Source organism: Thalassophryne amazonica, chromosome 8 (genome assembly GCF_902500255.1).
Source record: "Thalassophryne amazonica chromosome 8, fThaAma1.1, whole genome shotgun sequence".
Taxonomy (NCBI): domain Eukaryota; kingdom Metazoa; phylum Chordata; class Actinopteri; order Batrachoidiformes; family Batrachoididae; genus Thalassophryne; species Thalassophryne amazonica.
In genome coordinates this window covers 47,690,129-47,712,426 of record NC_047110.1, presented here as the reverse complement: position 1 = coordinate 47,712,426, position 22,298 = coordinate 47,690,129, and the positions used below count along the sequence as shown (strand labels likewise).

The 22,298-nt window shown below is 40.6% G+C and overlaps 1 pseudogene; it reads left to right on the top strand.

Moving 5' to 3' along the window:
- LOC117514894 lies at positions 1-21,979 on the top strand (annotated as a pseudogene).
- The last annotated feature ends 319 nt before the right edge of the window (positions 21,980-22,298 follow it).

Here is a 22,298-nt window from a genome sequence, read left to right as displayed (position 1 = left end):
ATGGACAACGACGAGGAACAGGCACTGGAAAGTTCACTGAAGAAGCGAACAAGATGCGTATGTGGAAAAGTCAGAAGCACAGTGCAGGAATTGTCTCTGGCAGATTTGTCTCATCCTCACTCTCAGAAGCAGTGTCTGTCCCCTCTGAGTCCAGAGGTGTGTGTGTGTGTGTGTGTGTGTGTGTGTGTGTGTGTGTGTGTGTGTGTGTGTGTGTGTGTGTGTGTGTGTGTGTGTGTGTGTGTGTGTGTGTGTGTGTGTGTGTGTGTGTGTGTGTGTGTGTGTAAGATCAATATACCCATGGGCACAGAGATCACCATAAAGTGAGTGCTGGATGTAAAAAGGACAACTACATCAGTAGGAAACCAGCAATGACACTTACGTTGCACTGTGCACTGCTTTGGAAGTTAACACCTATAAGTCAACAAATAGACTCTGACTTGGAAAAAATACATGTGGTCAAGGTTATGTGTTAATTGCCATCACTTGGTCCGAGCATTCCATTCTTCTGAAGGACGGTGAGCTGAACTGCATCAGTTTACATCGTAATCATGTTCCTCTGAAATGTGACCGGAATACAAGTTTGAATTAGACTCCTCCTTAGTGTCACAGTGGTGCATTGATCAGATTTGTTCATATAAAAACACTTTTTTATTACAGCTACTTGGGTGTGATGTGACATGTTGTGTTCACTGGTTTGCCAAGTGGATTTAACATTTGACATTTAAAGACCAAGAATTACTCAGTTAAATTTATATGCACACATGTACCAGATTGAACTGCAGAGAATGAAAAGACTTTGTATATAAAGTGCAACTGTTTTAACACCAACTTTATTTAAAGTGACAACTTGCATATTTAAAACAGCTGCTCTTTTTCCATTACAGCCTGTGACACAACGCAGAATACAAAGATGTCCTGAGTAAGCGATATCTGGGTTGAGCAGATGTCAGAGGTCAGGGATACGGGAGTTGTGCCAGTGGACAATATAACTATTAAGAATGCATCATGGGTTGAAGGCAAGCCACAAGTATCACGCTGTGAGGCACACATGGCGATGCACATTTACACCTTGTATTAAAAACTGTATTTTTTCATGACTTCCTTAGTAAGCCCTGCTGCTGCCATCTTTGACTGACAACACACTGAAGGCAAGTTTGATACAATAACTAAGCCAGTTGTAAAATAGCTGCACAAACTGACAAATCGGAAGACTATTAGAAAGGTACACAGAGACTCCAGAGCTCCAACAATCTCCAGCAGTCCTTTGTTTAATACTTTGGCTTTAATTGCTGTTTTCTGTCTATCTGTCTGTCTGTCTGTCTATCTATCCTATTCTCGAACATTCTGTGAACTTCACCATCAGTCCTGATTGCTCATTTTTGTTTCTGAGTACTGAAATCATCTTTCATCCTGATTGCTAATCATCAAGCTTTAATCCTAATTCCTGACATTTGTGATCCTGTTCACTTACTGTATATGTGATCTTGACCTCTGATCCAGACAGCTTTTTTTGATTATGGTTTCTAACGTTTGATTCTGATTACTCATCTTTGATTCTTAAGTTTGATCCTCATTACCGACTACCAATCTTTGATCCTGTTTTTTTTTTGGGGGGGGGGGGGGGTTTACCTTAAAGCCAAAGAATCCAATTTTTGCAGATTGTTGACCTCTGACCCTGGTCTTTGTTCCTGTTTATTCATCTTTAAGAGCTGATCTTTGTTCCTGTTTGCTGATCACACAGCTTTGATTGCTTCAAGACTGATTACTCATTTTTTCTTGATTGTTGATCTTTGTTCCTGTTCATTTATCTTTGATAGATGATCATACCTCCTGAAATATGCTCTTTCATCCTTTTTGTTAATTACCAATATTTGTTCTTAATTTCTGATCTTTGATGCCAATCACTCATCTTTGATCATGACCTCTGACTTCTGATTCTGACCTTAGATCCTGATAGCTGATCTTTGATCCTGATTGCTGATCACCAAGCTTTTTTTCTGATTGCTGACCATCAAGCGAGATTACTAATTTTTCATGACTGTTGACCTCTGATCCCAATCTTTGTTTCTGTTCATAAATCTTTGACAAATGATCTTAGTGTTGTATGGCTGGGGGGCCTGGCTGCCTTTTTGTTTCTGTCTTTTGTTTTTCCTTCCAGGTGGCTTGCATTTGGGACTGAGTGGCTGTGTTGCTGAGGTTATCAGGACCTCACCCTGATCACCTGCGGCTCGTCAGGACTCACAGCTGAGGTGCATCTATATGGATTGGAACATGGTGGCATTTAAGACTGGAGTATACAGTGTGTATTGGCCAGAGACTCGACCTTGTGACCAGACGGGTGAGATCGTCGTCTCGGGAGCCATCTCATCATCAGTGGATGCAGAGAACGTCCAGGGTTTGATGCACGGTCTGTGAAAGAGGAGGGGGTGAGGTCTCACGCTCGTCAGCACACTTCCTGAGGTACGTTAGATTTTGTGACTAACATTTATACAGTCAGTAAATGTGGTGTCCCTCACACCTTTTTATATTGAGCTGTATGTTAGTCATGTATCGGCTTCCACTGCAGTGGAGTTTTGTGAACTGGATGTTCCATGCCTGCAGGGTGGGAAGCTGATCAGTAATCAAGCCAGGAAGTGTTTGCTGTTTGTACACCTTTAAGTGTTCTCTCTGTGTGTAGAGTGTGGACTCACATAATGGTTCCTTCTTTCACTGACTCGGTTTGTTGCGGCCACCTGGGGGGTGTCGGCGGGGTCCTTGGGTCCGAACAGCTTCTGGCTCCGGACCGTTAGCGCTGCTGGGAGCGCACCACGCCAGACCGCACTTTCTTTTGTTATTTTTTGTATCACTGTTATGTATTAAATTCAGTTAGCCTTTGTACCGTGCTCTGCTTATTTCATACTGGGTCCTTCAAACGCTGGTCGGTTCTCCGAGCTGCGTCCGACACATAACACTTAGATCCTGATAGGTGACCTTTAAGCCTGACTGCTAAAGTAAGCCCCTTCAGCTGCTCCCTTTTTTTGCACTCGGGGTTGCCACAACAAATTCAAGGTGGATCTGCATGTTAAATTGGCACAGGTTTTTTGCCGGATGCCCTTCCTGACGCAACTCCACATTACATGGAGAAATGTGACAGAGGTGGATTTGAACTGCGAACCTACCTAACTGCTAATTACCAATATTTAATCTTAGTGTTTTACCTTTGATCCTAATCACTTATCTTTGATCCTGACCTTAGATTCTGATATCTGATCTTTTACCCCAATTGCCAACCAGCAAGCTTTGATCATGGTTGCTGACCTTCAAGCTTTATCACTTACATTCTTTTTCTGATTGCTGGTCTCTGATCCTGACCTTTTATCTGCTGATTCATCTTTCTGAGTCTGAGAGCTTCTTCTGCACTGATTGTTTACACTGACGTTTGCACTGTGACAGACAGGCATAATAACAAAAATAATAAAGATATATTACTGTCGTGTATCAGAAATATATACAAGTATATATATATATTCTTCCTGTCACACAGGTTCACTGAAGGTAAGAAGTACATGTGAGAGTTCGTGCCATAAACATAAAAAGAAAGTAATAGTAATGTGTAAACCTGCAGGGAAGGAGCTACCCTACAAAAAAAAAAAAAAAAAAAAATCATAAATAAATAAAATCAGTACCTTCACGCTGGCATTTACAGATGAGGACAAAATTAGTAGCCCTATGAAATTTTACATTTTCAAATCTTTAACAATACAAGGACTTTTCAGCACAATTAATTTTCAAAACAGCATTTGTAAACATTTTGGATGCTTACATTATTTTACTTCGCACACAGAAACAACATTCATTCATTCATTCATTCATCTTGTACCGCTTAGTCAATTGTTTCACAAAAACCACCTAACCAGATATTGGTATGGTAAACTAAATAAATACTTGTCATTAGTAATGCACATATAGTTTTTCTTTTGATGTAACTGCATGCATAACATAAATCCAGTTCAGTAAATTATTTGTATATTACATTTATTGCATCATTTTTGTTGCATGTTTGAAGTGCTTACCTCTTTCTTATTTTTTGCTAAAAAAATAAGGCATTTGGAGTGAGTTTTGACCTGATGCAGGCCTACCTGAGGCCTGCATCCAACCCACTCAGAGCCCCATGAAAGGCTACATCCTCAAAGCATCGCCCAGATCCACACCTGAGATGTGCGCCTTTAAAGGCCCGTGCCCCGCCCTGCACTCTTATATTCCCACCCTCATAAAACAATTTGTACAGCATGCCCCAAAGGTTGCATGTTATACTATAACTCAAGGTTTTAAATGCATGTCTTTCAATGTGCAATGTGTCTATGACACAGAAGATGGCGCTCTCCCTGTATGTAAAATGCATGCAATGTCCTAAAGCCCATTTTTTGAAACTGTAAAAAAACACATAAATAAATAAATATTTTGTTACGTCCACCTAGGACGTAATAAAATCATCTGCATACTTTTATGATTTATTTGTCTGTCTGTTAGCAGGATTACATCAAAACTACTGCATGGATTTTGACAAATTTTTTTCACCACAGATAGACTTTAGGCCATGGAAGAATCGATTCAGTTTTGGAGGTGATCCGGATCTGGATTCTGGATCAAGATTTCACTTTATAGGCTTTTAATGATTACATCAAAATTACTTCACGGATTCTCACCAAATGTGCATCACAGATAGATATCCGCCCATGGAAGACTCAGTTTAATTTGGGAGTGGATTTGGATTAGTATCCTGATTCTGGATCATCTCTTAAATTTTCACCATTTGGAGGATCATCTCAAATCTGCTTGATGGATTTTGACAAAATTTATATCACATGTGGATTTGGTGGTCTATTAAACATTAGGTCTCTCTCTTCTAAATCCCTGTTAGTAAATGATATAATAATTGATCAACATATTGATTTATTCTGCCTTACAGAAACCTGGTTACAGCAGGATGATTATGTTAGTTTAAATGTCAACACCCCCGAGTCACACTAACTGTCAGAATGCTCGAAGCACGGGTCGAGGAGGAGGATTAGCAGCAATCTTCCACTCCAGCTTATTAATTAATCAAAGACCCAGACAGAGCTTTAATTCATTTGAAAGTTTGACTCTTAGTCTTGTCCATCCAAATTGGAAGTCTCAAAAACCAGTTTTATTTGTTATTATCTATCATCCACCTGGTTGTTACTGTGAGTTTCTCTGTGAATTTTCAGACCTTTTGTCTGACTTAGCGCCTAGCTCAGATAAGATAATTATAGTGGGTGATTTTAACATCCACATAGATGCTGAGAATGACAGCCTCAACACTGCATTTAATCTATTATTAGATTCAGTTGGCTTCGCTCAAAATGTAAATGAGCCCATCCACCATTTTAACCGCACTTTAGATCTTGTTCTGACATATGGCATAGAAATTGAAGACTTAACAGTATTCCCTGAAACCCCCCTGTTGTCTGATCATTTCTTAATAACATTTACATTTACTTTAATGGACTACCCAGCAGTGGGGAATAAGTTTCATTACAGTAGAAGTCTTTCTGAAAGCGCTGTACCTAGGTTTAAGGAAATGATTCCTTCTTTGTTATGTTCTTCAATGCCATATACCAACACAGTGCAGAGTAGCTACCTAAACTCTGTGAGTGAGATAGATTATCTCGTCAATAGCTTTACATCCTCATTGAGCACAACTTTGGATGCTGTAGCTCCTCTGAAAAAGAGAGCCTTAAATCAGAAATGTTTGACTCCGTGGTATAACCCACAAACTCGCAGCTTAAAGCAGATAACCCGTAAGCTGGAGAGGAAATGGCATCTCACTAATTTAGAAGATCTTCATTTAGCCTGGAAAAAGAGTCTTTTGCTCTATAAAAAAAAAAGCCCTCCGTAAAGCTAGGACATCTTACTATTCATCACTAATTGAAGAAAATAAGAACAACCCCAGGTTTCTTTTCAGCACTGTAGCCAGGCTGACAAAGAGTCAGAGCTCTATTGAGCCGAGTATTCCTTTAACTTTAACTAGTAATGACTTCATGACTTTCTTTTCAAATAAAATTTTCACTATTAGAGAAAAAAATTATTCATAACCATCCCAAAGACATATCTTTATGTTCGGCTGCCTTCAGTAATGCTGGTATTTGGCTAGACTCTTTCTCTCCGATTGTTCTGTCTGAGTTATTTTCATTAGTTACTTCCTCCAAACTATCAACATGTCTATTAGACCCCATTCCTACCAGGCTGCTCAAGGAAGCCCTACCATTAGTTAATGCTTCGATCTTAAATATGATCAATCTATCTTTATTAGTTGGCTATGTACCACAGGCTTTTAAGGTGGCAGTAATTAAACCATTACTTAAAAAGCCATCACTTGACCCAGCTATCTTAGATAATTATAGGCCAATCTCCAACCATCCTTTTCTCTCAAAAATTCTTGAAAGGGTAGTTGTAAAACAGCTAACTGATTATCTGCAGAGGAATGGTCTATTTGAACAGTTTCAGTCAGGTTTCAGAATTCATCATAGTACAGAAACAGCATTAGTGAAGGTTACAAATGATCTTCTTATGGCCTCAGACAGTGGACTCATCTCTGTGATTGTCCTGTTAGACCTCAGTGCAGCTTTTGATACTGTTGACCATAAAATTTTATTACAGGGCATGCCATAGGTATTAAAGGCACTGCGCTGCAGTGGTTTGAATCATATTTTTCTAATAGATTACAATTTGTTCATGTAAATGGGGTGTCTTCTTCACAGGTTCTGTGCTAGGACCAATTTTATTCACTTTATACATGCTTCCCTTAGGCAGTGTTATTAAAAAGCATTGTGTTGTGTGTTGGGGGGTGTGGCTGGATATTTTGGTGTTCTTTTCTTTTCTTTGCTCTTCAGGTGGCATGGAAACTGATTTGTCTGTGGAGAAGGTGCTGGCTGAAGAGTCCTCACCCTCATCAACATCATGTGCAGCACCTGTGGATGGTGCTCACATGCAACCTTAAAGACTTTCAGCTGAAGCAGATAATTGGATGGCGTTCTGCATTTAAGTCATGTGTGATTCAAGCAGAACTGCCGGGAACTCGACCTTGTGATGTTCGTTTGTGAGACGCTGAGGACCGCGCCTGGGTTTGACACATCGAGCCCGTGAAGCAAGGAAGGGTGAGGACACATGCTGTCAGCACACATCAAAGGTGATTAAGTGTTTGACTAATTGTTGATAGTAACTGGTGTTTTGTTACACAGTATACTTGAATTGTGATGAGAATTGTGCAGCTTGCTTCTCACTGCTGTGGCATGCGGATAAGTGATCCTCCACCTGTTGTGAGAAGCTGCTCATTTGCATAAAGTTAAAAAGATACAGACCTGAATGTGTTGCTGATAGCGTGTGTCTTTTGAAAGATATTGTTGTAACTGCTGACTTAACCTCACCTCTTCTTTGCTTCACAGAGAGTCAGTTTGTCGTGTCCACCTGGGGGGTGTTTGGCGGTGGTAGTGGGTCCAGGAGCGCCGGGCTTTGATCCTTACGGGCGCTGGAGAGCGTGCCAGCCTTCACTCCACCAGAAAGACGCTGTTTAGTTTGTACACATTGTTATGCACCAAAGAGGGTAAAAAATAAATTGTTTTGTTTTGGAACCGCTTTCTGGTTATTTTTAGCGCTGGGTTCTGTCAGACGCAGGTCCGCTCCTCAACCCGCGTCGACACATAACACATTGCTTACATTTTCATTGTTACGCTGATGATACCCAGCTTTATCTATCCATGAAGCCAGAGGACACACACCAATTAGTTAAACTGCAGGAATGTCTTTCAGACATAAAGACATGGATGACCTCTAATTTCCTGCTTTTAAATTCAGATAAAACTAAAGTTATTGTACTTGGCCCCACAAATCTTAGAAACATGGTGTCTAACCAGATCCTTACTCTGGATGGCATTACCCTGACCTCCAGTAATACTGTGAGAAATCTTGGAGTCATTTTTGATCAGGATATGCCCTTCAATGTGTATATTAAGCAAATATGTAGGACTGCTTTTTTGCATTTGCGCAATATCTCTAAAATTAGAAAGGTCTTGTCCCAGAGTGATGCTGAAAACCTAATTCATGCATTTATTTCTTCTAGGCTGGACTATTGTAATTCATTATTATCAGGTTGTCCTAAAAGTTCCCTGAAAAGCCTTCAGTTAATTCAAAATGCTGCAGCTAGAGTGCTGACAGGGACCAGAAGGAGGGAGCATACTTCACCGATATTGGCCTCTCTTCATTGGCTCCCTGTTAATTCCAGAATAGAATTTAAAATTCTTCTTCTTACTTATAAGGTTTTGAATAATCAGGTCCCATCTTATCTTAGGGACCTCTTAGTACCATATCACCCCAATGGAGCGCTTCGCTCTCAGACTGCAGGCTTACTTGTAGTTCCTAGGGTTTGTAAGAGTAGAATGGGAGGCAGAGCCTTCAGCTTTCAGGTTCCTCTCCTGTGGAACCAGCTCCCAATTCAGATTAGGGAGACAGACACCCTCTCTACTTTTAAGATTAAGCTTAAAACTTTCCTTTTTGAAAAAGCTTATAGTTAGGGCTGGATCGGGTAACCCTGAACCATCCCTTAGTTATGCTGCTATAGACTTAGACTGCTGGGGGGTTCCCATCATGCACCCAGTGTTTCTTTTTATTCACCTCTTTTTGCTCTGTATGCACCTCTCTGCTTTTAATCATTGGTGATTGATCTCTGCTCTCTTCCACAGCATGTCTTTTTCCTGATTCTATCCCCTCAGCCCTAACCAGTCCAGCAGAAGACTGCCCCTTCCTGAGCCTGGTTCTGCTGGAGGTTCCTTCCTGTTAAAAGGGAGTTTTTCCTTCCCATTGTCGCCAAGTGCTTGCTCATAGGGGGTCGTTTGACCGTTGGGGTTTTCTGTAATTATTGTATGGCTTTGCCTTACAATATAAGCGGCTTGGGGCAACTGTTTGTTGTGATTTGACGCTATATAAATAAAATTGATTTGATTTTGATTTGATTGTAGACCCTGTTAGTGTTGGATGTTGGGAGTGATCCAGATCAATCTACAGGTTCTGCAGCAGAAACATACAACATCACAATACAAAACCAAAATCAGGAAGACACTATTTTGTTTCAGCTTGTGAATTAAATATCAGATTACAACATCTTGATCAGTTTGACCATTCTGGATCAGTATGTAATTATTGCATTGTGTTGTGGAATCCGGATCCAGGTAAAGTCCGGGTCACGATGTGAATCACATATCTTTTATTTTGAGTCCTCGTCTACCCTTGGTGGACGTCAGAAATTTCAAATTGCTCTTGTGTAATCTACTTTGTCCATGACAAACTTGATGATACTGTGTTAAACTGACAGATAATAATGTTATGAATATTGTGAAATCACTTGAATGGAGGATCTTACATCTTGCAGCTTTTGACTTGAGCACTAAGTTTGGTGGGAAACTGGGTGTGGGGTGGCTCATGCCATGCAAAAGAGTTGTGATGATATATGGCTGAGGAGGTCTATTTTAGTTAGCCATTCACAGAAGGCCTTAAGGGGATAAAATGTGACTTAGGTTTGTCTGTCCTGCAGTAAAGACTGACTGCATCAGGTTTACTGCAGAGATTAAGGACGGTGAAAAAGGTATTGCCATTTTCCTCCTCTGGAGCATTTGTAGCTTTTAAAATATGCTATGTGAAATTCTGTTAATGCTTCATCCGAAGCAAATCGTATGCTGCAGTCAGTATTATTGATTTTGTTATAACAGGCTGGATGCAAATACCTTAAAAGTAAATTAAATGAAAAGTAAATATTAACTCTTCATGCCTCTCAGTTTTCCTCAGTTTAGATTGCAGTGTTAATGTGGTCTAATGGTGAGGTCTGGATAACTGGCTCAATAAATAAGATGCACTGTGTGGAATAGCTGGAAAAATATTGTTATATTAATGCTGGTTTATTTATTTTGAAGTTTTTTATTGCTCTCATGACATGATGCATATTAATGTTTAACAGAAAAAATTGTATGTATGTACTGTACTGTATTTGTATATGATATTTTTGTGACTGCAATATATTTATTCTTTTTTTCAGAAACAGACCTTCAAATCATGTCTGAAGTGTAAGTAAATCATTTTAAACAATATAAGATGATTAACATACAAAATTTTCTTCTGATCACCTTGTGACAACATTAACACTTTTATTACTGCTTTTCTACTTCTTCATGACCACCATAGACCGGTAGGTTGTTCATTTAATGATTACAATTTATCTTAAAAAAAAAAAGCTCATATGAAATATCTTGTGTCATTAATGTCAAAGAGTAAAATCTTCACATTTGGCCTCTTTGTGCAGAGAAAATCAAAGATTAGTGCATCACGCAGACTGGGGCTTAAGGTACTTCTGTGTGATCGATAAGAGTTCAGTGCAAATTCAGTTGTTTCTTTTTAATTTATATTCATTCAACCCTGCCACAAATCTCTACCATTTCTCACTATTGTTCAATTCAGACCAAATTGTTGAAAGCGGCTACTGAGATGTTGGAGAAGGAGAAGGAGAACAAGAAGCTGGAGAGAGAAATGACTCTGAGCGAGAAAGTTGTTCCACTGCAGCTTTCTGGCTTGACCATGCCAGACCTTCAGGTATACTTAATTTAATTTAAATTAGCCTTATTTAACCAGGTTAGTCCCATTGAGATCGAGATCTCTTTTGCAAGGGAGACCTGGGCAATTGTAAAGTTTCCAATTCACCTAACCTGCATGTCTTTAAATGTGGGAGGAAACCGGAGCACCTGGGGAAAACATGCAAACTCCACACAGAAAGGCCACAGGTGGAGAATCAATCCCATGACTTTCTTCCTGTGAGGCAACAATGCTAACCACTAATCCATCGTGCTGCCAAATCATTCTGCACTAAAAAACAGTCAGTATGATAGCTAACATCCACTGAAGGCTATGAATCCAACTCATTCAGAAAATACTTACAGTTTATAATATGAACATCAATTTTTATTATTATTATTATTACTATTTTGTATCGACATCTTGAACAGGTGAAAAAAAATCTCTGATTTACATATATAATTGGGCAGCGCAGTCTCATTTGAGGGCAGACGCTAAAGGGGTAAAATATGACGCATATGACATAATTTCTCTACTTCCAGGGACAGAAACACACCACTTTCTCTGAGTTTTTGGGCAAGTTACATGCAAACAAAGTGAAAATGCAAAGAAAACGTGACGATGTGGTGGAAAGTGGACATATGTTGTGGTTTATGGCCTGGAGCACAAACATGTCGAGGTGACTGTGCAGGTGAGAGAACACAACTACTCTGGCTAGGTGTGTAGGCTAACACTTGACGCGACCTCTCCCATTTGCCTCATCTTCCCTTCTGCACTGGGAACCGAAAAAAATGCACTTTTTGAGACTGCTTCGGTGATTGCAGCCAAAAACAAAACAGTACTTCCAGTGTGAAGCTATGCTGTGTATGCCACCCCAATTCCCATGAAGTTGGGATGTTGTGTAAAATGTAAATAAAAACAAAATACTATGATTTTCAAATCCTCTTCAACCTATATTCAATTGATACACCACAAAGACAAGATATTTAATGTTCAAAACTGATAAACTTTATTGTTTTTGTGCAAATATTTGCTCATTTTGAAATGGATGCCTGCAACATGTTTCAAAAAAGCTGGGACAGTGGTATGTTTACCACTGTGTTACATCACCTTTCCTTCTAACAACACTCAATAAGCGTTTGGGAACTGAGGACACTAATTGTTGAAGCTTTGTAGGTGGAATTCTTTCCCATTCTTGCTTGATGTACGACTTCAGTTGTTCAACAGTCCGGGGTCTCCGTTGTTGTATTTTGCGCTTCATATGCGCACACATTTCAATGGGCAACAGGTCTGGACTGCAGGCAGGCCAGTCTAGTATCCGCACTCTTTACTACGAAGCCAGGCTGTTGTAACATGTGCAGAATGTGGCTTGGCATTGTCTTGCTGGAATAACCAGGGACGTCCCTGAAAAAGACATTGCTTGAATGGCAGCATGTGTTGCTCGAAAACCTGGATGTACCTTTCAACATTGATGGTGCCATCACAGATGTGTAAGTTGCCCATGCCACGGGCACTAACACACCCCCATACCATCACAGATGCTGGCTTTTGAACTTTGCGCTGGTAACAATCTGGATGGTCTTTTTCCTCTTTTGTCCGGAGGACACAACGTCCATGATTTCCAAAACAATTTGAAACGTGTTCATCCAACCTGGTCTCACAGCAAGTCGTGATTCAGCAGCATGAAATATACATTAATCTATTGGTTCGTGATATTGTGACGAAAAGCGCCTCATTTTCATCAAGCATGAATTCATTCTAATACATTCCGTGAAGCACGGGGGGGGTCTGGGATAGTTATGGTTAGGGTGGAGGGAAAGAGTAAGTTAGGTTATGGTTAAGGTTAGGGTCGGGGGTAGAAGTAGTGTCTAGGAATAGTGAGTTAAAAAAAAAACCTGTCACGAAAATGTGACTCATTTCGTCACAGGAGCACAAAAAAAAAAAGTGAGACTGGGGCTGACTCATCAGACCACAGCACCACTTTTCCACTTTGCATCTGTCCATTTCAGAATGAGCTCGGGGCCAGAGAAGGCAGCGGCGTTTCGGATGTTGTTGATGTATGGCTTTCGCTTTGCATGGTAGAGTTTTAACTTGCACTTTTGGTTTTCTGAAGTGTTCCTGAGCCCATGCTGTAAGACCCTTTACACAATGATGTCGGTTTTTAATGCAGTGCCGCCTGAGGGATCCGAAGGTCACGGGCATTCACTGTTGGTTTTTTGGCCTTGCCACTTACGTGTAGAAAGTCTCCAGATTCACTTGAATCTTCTGATTATATAATGGGACTGTAGATGATGGAATCCCTAAATTCCTTGCAATTGAATGTTGAGAAAACATTGTTCTTAAACCTCGTGGACTATTGTTTCACGCAGTTGTTCACAAAGTGGTGATCCTCGCCCCCATCTTTGCTTGTGAATGGCTGAGCCTTTTGGGGATGCTCCTTTTATACTCAATCACAATGCTCACAGTTACCGTCCTCAATCCCAAACACTTAGTGAGTGTTGGTTAGAAGGAAAGGTGATGTACACCAGTGGTAAACATACCACTGTCCCACTTTTGTGAAACATGTTGCCAGGCAAGTCCATTTCAAAATGAGCAAGATATTTGCACAAAAACCAATAAAGTTATCAAGTTTGGAAGATTAAAATGTCTTGTCCGTTGTGGTGTATTCAAATTGGGATGTTTAACCACTGTGCAAACATTTCATGTCCTTCACAAATCTCATGCACATAGACATTCAAAAACAGTTTCTAACCCACTTGCAATAAGGACCTTGAACCTTCCAATCATTTTCAAACACACACGTTCCAATCTAGATCTGAGAGACGTGAGGCATCTGAGGGTCGGCGTTTTACAGCCTCGGGACAGTGAACCTTTTCAGCAACAGTTCAGGAAGATAATTTTCGGAAAATCCGTGCTCGACGAACAGACATGTGAAGCCGAGGCCAGGCAGAAAATTTGCCACTACCGCAGCTAGAACACTGTGGAAGAGAACTCTCCTCAAACAGCTCAGCTTCAGAGAAACCTCCCCTCCTCCTGGTCGGCAGTAAACAAGCAGAGAGCAAACAACACACAGTAGTTGACAGGGATTCACAGTGGCTTCTTCTCCGATATTGGAAAATGTCACGGGTTGGATCGTATTTGCCAATACGTGGATTACGTCGGTATTGGAACCCGATAACATCCCTAGTTTGAAAGCTTTCCATCTTTTCTGTACATGAGGGTTCATTAATGGTGGCACCTTGTCCTGGATCAGATGGAGGACTGTTGCCACGAGATGATTAAAGAGTTGGGGCATGATGCCGGCCCTGCTTACTACTGATTGAACATTGAGGGCTTCAGTTTTTGTGCCATTTACCAGATTTGTGGTAGACATGTCATTGTGGAGAAGCCTCAGGATCTTGATAATTTCTCCGGACAGCCTGTTTTGCTCAGGATGATTCAAAAAAAGTGGCCGTGACATGCTGCCAAAAAGCCTTTGTCAAGTCAATGAAGGCAAGGTACAATGGATGATGTTGCTGTCTCCACTTTTCTTGCAGTTGCCGACAGTGAAGATCATGTCTTTGTCCCTTCTTGATGCTCAAAAAGCCATTCTGAGTTTTCAGGAAGAATGTTTTTATGCTCGTGAGTTATAGAGGAAAAATTGATGTTTGCCTCATATTGTCAGGGCAGAAAGTATTGAAAGTTTTGGGCTGGGGTCATCCCCTGCTAGCATTCGTCTTTGCTGATATAACACATTGTGTTTCTCCACTTTCAAGACTAAACATCTGATCATGCCCAGACTAGCCAAAGGCCATGTTTGTATTATGATTTGTTTTTATTATGGAGAGGTCTTTAACACGTCCCTCTGGGTGTGTAAAGCTAGAAGCCTTGGTGGGTACATTGGCATCGGTACCTGTGGGAATCTCCTCCAGGTGCACCTGTTTTGCTGCTTCGGAGTCAAATTAAATCTCTCTGCATAGTATGCATTCCTGCATGAACCTTTCCTCCAGTAGACAGCAAGGAGATTCTGGCAATGGTTTCCACAGGTCAGACTTGTCTCCTTACCTTTTGTAGATCGTGACATTCATTGAGTCTTTCAGATCTGCTGGTATTTGTTCTTGAGTTCATATTTTGATTGACGAGCTGGGTACAGGTAGCATGGGAGAAAGGGACCTCCTTCTTTAAGGCTTCAATGGGAATGTTGTCTTCCCTGAGTGGTTTTGTTGTTTTTATATGCCTTTAAGGGCAATGACAGTTTTTTCGAGAGTTGGGGTTTGGCTGAGTGCTTCAACTATGTCCTGTATTGGTAAATAGCTGAGCACTTCCTCTTCAATGATTGGGTTGGTGTTCAAGAGGTCTTCAAAGTGTTCTTTCCATTCAGCATGGCTGACGTCTTTGGTCTTCAGCAAGCTCAAGCCATCAGTGCCTTGAGGAGGTGCTTGTCCTTGGGTCTAGGGGTGTTAGATTACTTTGGTGGCATTGAAAAAGCCTCTGCTGTCATTTCTGTTGGTGAGGAATTGGATTTCAGCAGCCTTGTTGATCCATCATAACCAGTGTTGCCACAGTTACTTTGAAGAGTTACTTCATTCATTACTTTTTAGTTACTTTATACAGTTAATTCATTAGCAGCTTTATGCAGTTACTTTATTAGCTGCTGCTGACAACTTGTAACTATTAAGTAAGGTAACTAGTAATCTAACTTGGTCAGAATGTGGATGTGGTCAATGGTTGAATTCTTGGGCATAAAATTACATTCTACTGGCCATTGAGCACTAAGCATCTGGCACAGAATGCTGTTGAGAATGATCCTTGCAATACCTTGCCTGGCACAGACAGCAGCATGATACCCCAGTAGATGATACAATCCAGGAAATCACCCTTTCCTTCCTAGAAGAGGACAACAAGTCCTGTTGGGATTACATCTGTCCAGATGGACGCAATGACTTCTTTCAGTACTAGGAGAACCTGAAGAACTTCAGCCAAGACTGTTTCCCGAGGTCTCACTGAGATTTGGTGGTTCACCCCCACACTACAGAGCAAATAATAAACTGCAGTATGAAACTCAAGTTCCCTTGACATTAGAGACGTTCAATGTTTAATTTAAAGAGTGTAACTGTCTTTTTGATGTGTTCCATGAATTTAATGTGCTTTTTCTTTCATCTCCAGGCTTTGTGTAGAGAACTGCACCATAAGATTGATGTGGTCGATGAAGAACGCTATGACATTGAAGTCAAAGTGACCAGAATAACAGGAAGTAACTGCTCAATCATATGAATTAAGCATTACCAGCAAATAGATTTACATTTTTAAAGCCTTTTAACACATCCTTTGTTAATTTGGACAAATTTAACTCATTGCATTTGTTCTTAAACTTACATTTTTCTTATTATTTCTTTGACGCACATCATATATTACATTTTTAATACAGTTTCATCAGGAGACCTTGTTATTTATCACTAATTGTTGACTTTTGTGATTTTATATTTATTTACAAGAAAATATGAATTACATTTCATTCATATCTCAAAATTCAAAGCAGCAACCAACTTTCTTGTAGATTGAAAATCTGTCACAAAAGATCTTTGAGATGAAGGGCAGCATGAAACGACCCACTCTGAGGCGAGTGAAGATTTCCGCTGCTGCCATGCTGGGAGCTCTGCTCGGCTCCAAGGTCAAAGAATCTGTGGACTTCAAGGCCAACCTCAAGACTGTAAAGAAGGAGGAGGAGAAGGTAAGAGCTGCTGGATTCAATGATCACCACTGCAGTGTAGTCCAGTGACATGAAGATTCAACTGTATCATTGCATTCTTGGAGAAAATTCCAGAGGACTCAATATCCAGATTTGCTTAGAATATATCACCTACTCTATTCATGTGTCTGAGCGCCCTGGAAGTGGAGGTGAGCATTTGCACAAGCTCGGTCAAATATTACGTTTGCCCCCGCCCATTTCAATAAAATGTCTGATTTCCTCACAGGTAAAGGATAAATCACCTGTCCTGTTTTTCCCTGTCCTTTATTAGTAAATGCGCCTCCTTGTCAGCTGATGTCTAGTGCAGCAAAAACAACAAAAATATAACGCAATACTAAAATACCCTCGGCCATATGAGCATTGTGTTATATATAATTTGCAGTTGTTTAAGTAATTATTAGGTTCCAAAAACTGAGTTTGCAACTAGCAACCAGATTGAGATGTCACGGTGTGGCTTTGCTTTGATTGGCTGTCACCTCCGCCATTAAAAAACAAACAATGCTAATGTCTGCTAAATGTCTTTTAAAATCACTTCAGAGGTATTATTAGGTTCTAAAAACAGTGTTTTCAGTTTTAGAAGTGCTTATTCTTGCTCGCTTTTACATTATATATGACAAAGAGGTTATATTTACATACAAACAAAACAGAATTTTGCTACCAACCTGTGACGTCGCACATTAACGTCCGCTATTTCAAATCCAATTACATTTTTCAGCAAATCTGATGGTTAATCGTGTGAAATTCAGACCATATAATATCGGTGTAACGTAGCAAATATTTCGACTGTTTCCCATTTGGATGTATTACACCACCCCGCCCTGACTGGTGTTCTGTCGAGATGTCATTCCTGGTCGACAGGCCAGCCCTCTGCGCAACTGCGCATGCACATGCATACGCCATTATTGTCAGGACACGAACTGTCGATTTATGTGACAAGACATACGAGGTCTATTAGGTAATAAGCAACCCTTTTATTCATTTTTTTTAATATATGGATTTCAATGACGTGCATTACACCAATCATGCTGAACCCTCGTGCGCATGCGTGAGTTTTTTCACGCGTGTCGGTGACCGTCATTTCCCTGTGGGCAGGCCTTGAGTGAGATGTGGTCCTCGCCCTCTCGGCTGAATTCCTTTGTTTCACACGCTGCTCGAGACGGCGCGCGTTGCTTTATCAAACTTTTTTTCTGGACTGTGAGGAATATCCGAGTGGACACTATTCGAGAAATTAAGCTGGTTTTCGGTGAAAAGTTTAATAGCTGATGAGAGATTATGGGGTGTTTCTGTCACTGTAAGGACTTCCCACGGAGCGGGACGTCGTGCAGCGCTTCCAGGCGCCATCGTTCGGCCTGTTTTGACATGAAAACATCCTAATTTAAGGCTTAATTCACCCAGGACGTCGTGAAGAGAAACAGAGAAGATTCAGAAGAGGCCGGCATGAGGACTTTATGCGGACATTCCACTGTTTAAGGACATTTTGTAATGAAAGACGTGCGCGCAAATTCGCCGAGTCGTTCCCGTGATGACTCGGCGAATCTGTGTGCGCCGCGACAGGAAAAACACCTCTGTGTTGAAAACCATTGTAAAATTCAGGGCGGCTTTTGATGGCTTTCAACAAGTGAGTAACTGAGAAATTGTTTAACAGCTTGGGCATGTTGCAACTTGTCTGTTAAGGTTTCCAATGGAGGTGTTGTCCTGTTGCGACCCCTCCCGCGGTTGGGTCGGCCCGACGTGCGGACTCTGCCCGCACATTCTTCATTACAAAATGTCCGTTAACATGGAATGTCCAAATAACTCCTCATGCCGACTTCTTTCTGAAGTTCTCTGTTCTCTGACGACTTACTGGGTCAACAGAGCCTGAAATGTGTAAGTTTTCAACTTGAAACGGCGAGACGCTGCCGCCTCGAAGCGCAGATCGCCATCAGGCACCATGGGCCGTCCTTACGGCGACATTACCAGACCAAAATCTCTCATCAGCCGTTAAAATTTTTACCGAAAACCAGCTGAATTTATCGAATGGTGTCCACTCAGTTGTGCCTTACAGTTTTGAAAAAATTTTGATCAAACAAAGCAGCAGTCTCTGAGCCATTCTTAAACAATGAAAAAATTGATGAGAGGGTGGGCCACTCCTCACTCAAAGACTGCCCACAGGCGAATGACGTAACCGACAAGCGTGAAAAAACTCTTGCATGCCCACGAGGGTTCAAGCATGTCTGATGTAATCACACGTGATTCAAATCCATATGTTTTTGAAAAAAATAATAAGGTCGGATACTTTTCTAATAGACTTCGTACATTTTGACAGAACACTGGCTGCATGCGCTGCTACGCAGATGTCATAATGGCACTGTTAGCTGAGAGCGAGAAAGTCGTGTACCGACAACGCTGCCGCCAAAATGGATGAATTTAAGTACCATACAAAAGTACTGATGGTGGATTGTGATACAGAATTACCATTTCACATTTGATGGAGTTTGCACATTTGATGGATTACTCCATGTCCTGACCGCTGTTTGGAGCGATGCTGTCACGGTAAGCTTCGCGACCCGAATTATCTACAGAAAAATAAACCGGGCAAACGAATGGGAATTGGATTAACAATGGGAATAACCCCCTTGTGTCTGATGATTTGCGGACATTCATGCTGTTTAACACTCGCAAATATCTGCTTTACCGGCTCCCCTAACACCTCACCGGTAAAGCTCAATTTGTGACCGTATAACCAGCATGAACATCCCAAATCATCAGACACAAAAGGGTTATTCCCTAAATGTTTTGTTAATCCTTCCAGAGGTGTTATCAGGTTACAAACACAGTGCTTTTAATTGCTGTCTCAATGAGAAAAAGTGATGTTACAATTTGCATTGATTTTTTAAAACTTATTTCAACTTAACTACAGAAGTATTGTGGCATTAATTCAGGTGAAATAACTAAGTTGAAATAACTTTTAAAAAATCTATGTAAATTGTAACATCAGTTTTTCTTGTTTAGACAGCAGTTCCTTTGTGGCTTTAAACAGGAGGTTTTGCAAGCTTCTTAGAAGTGTTTATTTCTCGCTAGCATTTGCATAATACATGGGAAAGATGTTATTTCTAGCCAAAAAATTAAGTGACGTTAGCACCTAGCGATAGCAGGAAGCGACATCACCATGCTCGTGCACTAACATCCGTGAGAACATGCCATAAAATTAGGTACAGACTGTGAAATTTTAACATCTTAAAATACCTCTTAAACTTGGTCAAGGTAAGACATCTTTGAACTTGTCAAAGGTCTGTGTCTCATGAATGTTCTCTGTGAATTTGAAGATTGTGGCAGTAATAGAACTGGACTTATGCTGTACACAGATAGACAGACGGACAGACGGATGGACACCAGGTCTTTGCAATACCTAATGGCCATATGTTGGCCTAAGGTAAAAAAGGTTGACGTGCACAGTCAGTTTTCAATGTTAACCACACGAACAATAATTTACTTCACTGAAACATTTTACATTTATATTATTTACATATAAATGAATTACACAGCACTCACGATTAAAAGGTGCCAAACATAAACGAAAACTATAAAAGAAAGAAAAATGTCTGCACACTTAAATCCTTTATATATTTATTTAAAGGCCAAGCTTTCGGTCGACAGACCTTCCTCAGGGCTCTGTGTGACAATGTGTGACATTTATATTATTTACATTTATATTAGCATTTATATTAAAGCAGAAAAGAAGCTTGCAAACCTCCTGTTTAAAGCCACAAAGGACTGCTGTCTAAACAAGAAAACTGATGTTACAATTTACATAGATTTTTTAAAAGTTATTTCACCTGAATTAATGCCACAATACTTCTGTAGTTAAGTTGAAATAAGTTTTAAAAAAATCAATGCAAATTGTAACATCACTTTTCTCATTGAGACAGCAATTCATTTTTTTAGACTGCAGGGAACTCTGCAGTTAAATAATCTGTTGTTGCCGTCTGTGATTTCCTGTTCATAAGATAATAATTTTCCCCTCAGCCTCTCACTGAAAACATCCAGTCCGTTGCTGACTGTCAACAAGTGAACTCAGTTGTGTTCATGTCCAGAAAGTCCAGAAGTGCTCCTGTGCTCACATGGTCACATCCTGACTGACCAAGTCTTTAAGTATTTTGTCCTTTGGTGAATTTATCAGTCTCCCATGGAGTTGGGGCACTAATGGACAGATGACTTTGCATTTCCACAGAGAATCTACAGTGAGCAGAAAGATTTTCCCAGTGTTTTGAAGTTCTGGATTTTAGAAGTTTGGGCTGAAAGCACAACATCATGTTTATCCACTGTTCTAGCATCCTGCGCCTTCTTGCACAGAGTGAGAGAGAGAGAGAGAGAGAGAGAGAGAGGAGGGAAGGGGGGAGTGAGAGAGAGAGAGAGAGAGAGAGAGAGAGAGAGCGAGAGCTGTCCTGTGCTGCTTTTTCTCCACCAGTGCTGTTTGGTCAGTCAGAAAGCCAGAATGATCCATCAGACAGCCGCAGGAAAAATAAAAAATATCAGCAGAGTACAAATCAGCAAACAAAGGTACAGGTAGTGTTAAACGTCTCTGCCTCATCTCTGCTCAAAGTTTTGAAAACGTACAAAACTTCTGTCGAACTTTGCGGACATCAGCTGACAAGGAACTCATTTGCAGGTGTAAAAATGACTTTTGTTGAACAAAAACAAACGCAAACTGAAAGGAGCTCCTTCACTGTGTGACTGTTGTTTGTACAAAGCTAGCCATTGTCACAGAACACTTCTTGTTTCTTGCACAAGAGTCTTTCACAATAAGGACACAGGTCAAATGAATTACATCATCACATTAGATACAGAAGAGACAGGAAAAACATACTGAAAACTCATTATTTTTGTTTTTTACAATGCACTGGGGGCCATGGAATTTATTTATATTAGGTGGGCATTTAATAAACTTTAATTTAAAAAAATAATAATTTAATTTCAGGTGGGTGTTAACCAACTTTCTTAAAATAAGGGGGTGGGCTGATGCTGGGCCCTGGGCCTTCAGATGTGCATTTGTGGAAATACAAAATACAGTAGTACATTTGTGGACAAATGTGGTGCTTTGAGAAAATGGAACAATTGCTGTGACATATTTGACTATGCCACTGGACTGGTGTTACTCTCATCTCCTCTGATTCTTTTGTGAAACTGCTACATTACAAAGAATGGTTTTGTCTTTATGAACAGAAAGAAGAGGTGACTGACTGGCGTAAGAATGTGGAGGCCATGTCTGGTATGGAGGGCAGAAAGAAGCTGTTTGATGCCGGACAGTAGATGTGCAATAAAGGACATTCTTAATATGAAACCTGTGTAATCTTCATGCACATCACTCAGCAGAGTAATAGATTTTGGAACAGAGAGAAACAGTTATACTGCACAATATGTCGGTATTCAGTATGTGTATGTTTGCCCCATGCAAAATTACTTATGTTCAAATGACTAGAATTCATTGGTGGCTTAACGGTGGATAATGATCGAGCTGTAACCACGCACGGATTTCTGTAGCCCCACTACATCTCCACCAGAAAATTAACATTTGCCGTTCACAATCCAATGTCTCAGTCTCAGTTTTTCACCGAAATGTCCATTCTCAAACTGATCTGGTCCTGTTGTACCCCCGTTTCCATAGGCAAAGGCTATATGCCCAACTGTTGAGCAGATAAATACGAGGTCTGTCAATAAAGTATCGTACCTTTTTATTTTTTTCAAAAACTATATGGATTTCATTCATATGTTTTTACGTCAGACAAGCTTGAACCCTCGTGCGCATGCGTGAGTTTTTCCACGCCTGTTGGTGACGTCATTCACCTGTGAGCACGCCTTGTGGAAGGAGTGGTCCCGCCCCCTCATTGGATTTTCATTGTCTGGAAATGGCGGAATGATTTGGACTTTTTTCCATCAGAATTTTTTCAGAAGCTGTTAGAGACTGGCACCTGGAAAC